Raw genomic sequence first — 6,656 nt, 5'->3', positions numbered from 1 at the left:
AAGATTTATGTCATGGCAAATGCAATTCAAAGTGTAATACACTCCATTGTAGAAAGAAAATATTACACCAACTTCTAACGTAAAAGACACTCCATGTGGAAAAATATAACATTGCCCAAATTTACCTTTCAAATACTTGAAAATAAGAAAACAAGAGAAAATAGTAGCTCAAGTATAAATAATTAGGACATGTAAACCATCATTTTTTATTAAAAGCAACATGGAAAAGCAAATAATATCTTCTTCAAACTTCTTATTTTTCTCTCTAGTTCTACTAATCAACACACTCTCCTCCATACCAAATTTCACTTCTGCTTCTTTGGAGGAAGCCAATGCTCTTCTTAAATGGAAATCAAGCCTTGAAATCCCAAACAACTCCTTACTCTCTTCATGGCTTCCCCTCCCTATAAATTCCAATGCATCATTTCCATGCACTTCTTGGTTTGGAGTAGCTTGCAATGCTGATGGGAGCATTCAGAGGCTAAACCTCACTTCATCTAGCTTAAAGGGTACGCTTCATCAATTTTCATTCTCTTTGCTACAAAATGTTACACATTTTGATCTCAATGTAAACAACTTCTTTGGCACTATCCCACCAGAAATCCGACTCCTGTCCAAACTTGTCTATCTTGATTTTTCGGCAAATAAATTTTCTGGAGTAATCCCACCTGAAATAGGAAACCTTCGCCAGCTAACCATCTTGTACCTATTCTCAAACAATATATCTGGCCCAATTCCTTCATCATTGGGTGATCTTACATCTTTGAATTTCCTTTATTTGCACTACAATAAACTCTCTGGTCCCATTCCTATTCAACTTGAGAGCTTGAAGTCTCTCACTGATCTTGGTGTGAGCTACAATCAACTTAATAGTTCTATTCCTTCATCACTAGCAAACGTGAGCAACTTACAGTATCTCTACCTAGTCGCGAACAAATTATCTGGCCCCATTCCTATTGAACTTGGGAATTTGAAGTCTCTCACTGATCTTCTGTTGAGCCAAAATCAGCTTAGTGGTTCTATTCCTTCATCATTGGGTGATTTGACATCTTTGAATGTTCTTCATTTGAGCAATAATCAACTCTCTGGCCACATTCCTATTGAAATCGGGAATTTGAAGTCTCTCATTGATCTTCAAGTGAGCTACAATCAACTTAGTGGCTCTATTCCTTCATCACTAGGAAACCTGAGCAATCTACAGATTTTATACCTCCATAACAATGAATTTTCTGGTCCAATTCCTACTGAACTTGGGAATTTGAGGTCTCTCACTAAGCTTGCGGTGAGCGAAAATCAGCTTAGTGGTTCTATTCCTTCATCACTAGCAAACTTGAGCAACCTACAGAGTCTGTTCCTACGCCACAATTAATTATCTGGTTTGATTCCACAAGGATTGGGGAGTCTAGACTTGGTTGTGCTAGAAATAGATGAAAATGAATTGTCTGGCCATTTGCCTGAAGGTTTGTGTGATAGGGGAAAGCTTCAAAGTTTAACGGTAGACGGTAATCAACTCACTGGTCCTATTCCAAGGGGCTTAAGAAATTGTACTAGCTTAATAAGAGCTCGTTTCGATCATAATCAATTCAGTGGAGATGTATCAAATAGCTTTGGGGTATATCCTAACTTAAATTACCTTGATATCAGTCACAATAATTTTCATGGTAAGATTTCTGAAAAGTGGAGTAAATGCAAGAATTTAAGAAGCTTAGTGATGGCCTATAACAACATCACTGGTGGCATACCACCACAGTTTGGAAATTCAACTCAACTACAAAGGCTGGATCTTTCTTTTAATCATTTGACTGGTGAGATCCCAAAGGAGTTTGGGAAGATGAATAGTATGTTGAAATTGTCCTTGGCTGATAACCACCTTTTAGGCATTATACCTCTAGAGATTGGATCTTGTGAACTCCTTGAAGTACTCGATCTATCCACAAATAGATTGAATGGGTCAATACCAAAAAGTATTAGTCAATGGGAACATATCCACTACTTGAATCTTAGTAATAACATGTTGAGTGAGAAAATTCCATCGGAGATTGGTCAGGTAGTTCAACTTACGGAACTTGATTTATCTCATAATTTGCTCACAAAAGAGATACCATCTGAAGTTCAAAGTTTGAAAAATCTACAAAAATTGGATCTTTCTCACAATAGATTATCTGGTCCTATTCCTGATGCTTTTACAAGTTTGCCACGCGGGATTGATGTCAACCTGTCTTTCAATGAGCTCTCAGGTCCGGTTCCCCCATGCGCCAACTTTATGAATGCATCCATACAAGGTAATCCAGGTTTGTGTGGAAATGTTACCGGAGTGAAACTTTGTGCAAGTCAAATTATCAAGAAGAAAAACTATTTGTTTCATCATAAGCTCTTCCTTGTAATTATGTCCCCTCTTATCGGGGCAGTTTTATTTGGTTTTTTAATGTGTGGGCTCATTGCTTATCGAAAACAAAAGAAAAACTCTCCACAGAAACCATTAGAAGAAGAAAGTGGTGATTATTTCTCCATTACAAGTTTTGATGGAAAAGTAGTGTACGATGATATCTTGAAGGCAACAAATGATTTCGATCAAGCATACTGTATTGGGATCGGAGGATATGGGACTGTTTACAAAGCCCAACTACAACCTAACAATATGGTAGCTGTCAAGAAACTTCACTCATCATTTGAAAATGTTGATCATAATGGGTCCCTTAATGAGATACGAGCATTAACCAACATAAGACATCGAAACATAGTGAAACTTTATGGATATTGCTCACATGCCCGCCACTCATTTTTGATTTATGAATACCTTGAAAAGGGAAGCCTTGGATCAATCTTAAGAAGCGATGTCTTAGCAAAAGAATTGGATTGGTTGAAAAGGGTCAATATTGTAAAGGGTATATCTAATGGTTTGGCTTATATGCATCATGACTGCTCACCTCCTATAATTCATAGAGACATTTCCATTGCCAACATCCTTCTTGATTCTGATTATGAGGCACATATTTCTGATTTTGGCACATCCAAGCTTTTAAAGCTAGACTCATCCAATTGGACTGCAATTGCTGGGACGTATGGTTATATCGCACCAGGTAATATAATATTGTGATTATAGTTCTACATCTTCATAAAATCATGTGGGGTTGATATTGCATTTTTTTGTTTTTATTTTATGTTTGTTTGGATATAGAGCTTCCTTATACGTTGGTGGCAACCGAGAAATGTGATGTGTATAGCTTTGGGATTGTTGCATTAGAAGTGATCATGGGAAAGCATCCTGGTGAACTACCAACATTGTCTGCTGATTATCTGGTGTTAGCAAATGTTGGAGATAGTCGGATTCCACTTCCGTCACCACAAGTTGAAAAACAGGTTAATTTGGTACTGAATCTCTCGAGAGCATGTTTGAACTCAAATCCACAAGAAAGGCCAACAATGCACCAAGTTTCAAATCTGTTGATGAAGGCTTGATATTGGTGTACTTTCAATGTTATTTGCTTTTATAATGTTCCTTATATGCACCCTCATAATATGTATTTAGTTGAATGCCTTTTTGTTTTAATACTTCTCATATGTTTTCTTAAATTATTATGTAGTAGATAAACAAATAAGACAGTGAAGATTGCTATCCTTTTAGACGCTTCACTTATGGAAAATCAAGTATGAGTCAAGGACAAATCTATTGCTTAATACTTCACGACTGATAAGCTACATAAACTTTGTCTGAAATTTAGCAACGACCTTTCACCTGGTTTATTTTCAGGTGAAATTTATCAACAAATTTTTCCGTCACTTGGATTTCCAATAAATGTAACAAGTAGCAAAAATAACAATGGTAGATTAATTACATATGATAAATTATTTTCTACAATGTATGTCAAATAATAACGACCGAAAAATAAACACCAATAGAGTTTTAAACAGCATGTAGAGAACATTTGCAGTTTGTATTAGTTGCAAATTATCTTAATTCCAAATACGAAATTCCTATCAATTGATGTGGAATAACTAGTTACCCTGAAAAAATTTCAACAAAAGTTAAAATTAAAATATTTGTGTTTTATGTATTTACTTTGGCCACCAAACTCTATACCATAAAATTCAAATTCAAGAGAGTTGCCACAGATTGTAGGCAAGTCGGTAACATAATTTTATGATTTTGATGCTATATACCCCCTATGCTACATAACTCATTCATATATACAGATTTCGTATTAGGAAATAGATATTTATATTTTATATTATAGATAAAATTTGTCTTTACAAAGATGACAACTTTAAATATTAAAAACAAGTTTTGCATTTCAAAGCAATTTACATGCAATCGGCTGTTAATTTGAATGGAAGACGTGCTACTAGAAAACCAAACAGAGTACCTTTAGTCTCTGCTTACTCTCTTTGTCTGAAGTCAAACTTGGCTCTTTCTTTTTTTTGAGACATTAAATCAATTAATGTTATATCCATGTCATGCCATATTCCAAAGAACAAGGTTGAGATTGCGATTATGAGTTCTAGCATCCATAATTCAGAAGAATCACCATCAAAAGTTGCCCAATAATCATGGAATTATCATATAGCCATTAATGCACTAAGCAAAGTTAAGGTTCATTCATTTACACCTATTTCTGGATAATGCAATATCCTTTCTAGCAATGTATATTTTAATATTTATATGCTAGTCTCTATGTTTATAGGGGTTCATGAGACTCTAGTGAGCTGCCATTGGCGTAATCACCAGCAGGTTGGTAATCAGGATCTATTTCTTATGTAATTATTTACTTGAAAAATACAACGTATAAGTGCTTTATATCATCTTAGTTTCACTGATTCTCAATACATCATGGAAGAAATTGCAATTTGTTTAATTTACGAATATTGTTAGTGTGATAAAACAAAAACTAGGGTTCTCTACTTTGATGAGAATTGAATAAAAAAAAATCAAAGACAAGATATTTTATGGTGATCAATTTTTTTGCAAACACATCATAAGAAAATTAACTAGCTATAGTAAGAAGCAAATTTAGTTAATCTAAAAATGTAATGTTAGCTAACATAATAATCGCACTGCCTAGGAACCATTACTTCTCTCATATTGTATTGGGTGTGTACAATTTTTTTTGTAAGAATTGACGAATATTTGGAGATCGATACTTATTTCTTGTAAGTATTCTTTGTTTGCTAATAGTCTATGAATTCAGAACACCTCGCTATTAACAAACCATAGAGCTAATGTTGCATTAAATTAAAAAAAAAATCAGTCAGGCATTTCGTCAAACATTTAATATGCATTAGATACAAAGGAGTGTTTGTAAGTAAGATAGTGAAGGAAAACGAGGAAAGAAACCAATACATACCTGCTAATTTCATATCAACTCAATTATGATGAATACTTCAACCGCTCTGCTTCTACTATGGAAATGATCCTGACGAAAAGTCGCCAATTTGTTTACAAAATAAATTCTCTGCGATTTGATCGGGTCAAGTGATTTGGTATCAATTTCTGATAGATGAAAACGAATTTGTAGGATAATAAGGGATTCAGATGATTTGGTTGTGGTTTCTGCACATGGGAATTGACCAACCTCGGAATAGACAAGGAGGGCCGTGGGCGGGGGCATGGGAAATCAGGGAGCAAGCTGCCCGATATGAGAATCGACGAAGAGAATAGCCATGGTTATGAGGGCCGATCAGTGATCGTTGTAAGACTTCAAGGAGTGCGCGACTCGGCGAATCCGAGGTGGCCTCGGCGAACACCTTGCCACCACCTCGATTCGGCACGGGTATGGGGTGAGAAATTACCGAGTTTGACCATCTTTCTTCAACCCATGAAAAATGGTTCTTTGGTTTAAATTTAATTTTTTTTTAATACCTATAAATATAACCTAAGATTCCTTCATTTACCACATCAAAACCACCTTCAAAACAACCATAGATGCCTTTCAATAGGCTAAAAATTAGATAGAAGAACTATGACAATGGATAATGCACGTTAGAGAAAAAGAAGGTACACACAAAGACATCGTGAAATTAGATAGAAGAACTATGACAACGGATAATGCACGTTAGAGAAAAAGAAGGTACGCACAAAGACATCGTGAGACGGTTAATTAAAGCCTCTTGCAAGATTATTTTAATGAAATTGCGACTTTCCACGGATATTACTTTTGCCGACGGTTCCGTATGCATAAACATCGTTTTTGTGTATCGTCAACGATGTCACAACAGTTTGTCCATAATTTTAGCAACGTGTAGATGCTAGAGGTACAGTTGGTTTTACTCATTTACAAAAATGCACCACTGCACTTCGTCGATTATCATATGCCACTTTCACCGATGCAGCAGATGAGAATCTTAGGATATCCAAACATACGACATTATAAAGCCTTCACAAATTTTGTAGGTATGTCATGAGATTGTATGGTCCATGATATTTGCGCAAACATGATATAGTAACGTCCAACAGTTATATGCTCATCAATCGAACGTGCATGGCATCCCTGAAATGTTAGGAAGGCGTGGCCTCACAAGGCCAATACACTTGAAGCGATCATGCTTATCCAACTATCATACTTGAAGCAGTGGCCTCACATGATTTGTGGATATGGCATACATTATTTGGTTCAGCTGGTTCCCTCAATGACATTAATGTTCTTAACATGTCTCCGTTA

At 35.7% G+C, this 6,656-nt stretch overlaps 1 pseudogene; it reads left to right on the top strand.

Annotated features, from left to right (window-relative positions):
- The first annotated feature begins 220 nt into the window (after positions 1-220).
- LOC145092769 (uncharacterized) lies at positions 221-3,618 on the top strand (annotated as a pseudogene).
- Positions 3,619-6,656: the final 3,038 nt, after the last annotated feature.

This window comes from Lactuca serriola, chromosome 3 (assembly GCF_051521515.1).
Source record: "Lactuca serriola cultivar US96UC23 chromosome 3, Lser_US96UC23_V15, whole genome shotgun sequence".
Lineage (NCBI taxonomy): Eukaryota > Viridiplantae > Streptophyta > Magnoliopsida > Asterales > Asteraceae > Lactuca > Lactuca serriola.
The sequence above is the reverse complement of the archived record's forward strand: the minus strand, read 5'-3'. Positions and strand labels throughout refer to the sequence as shown.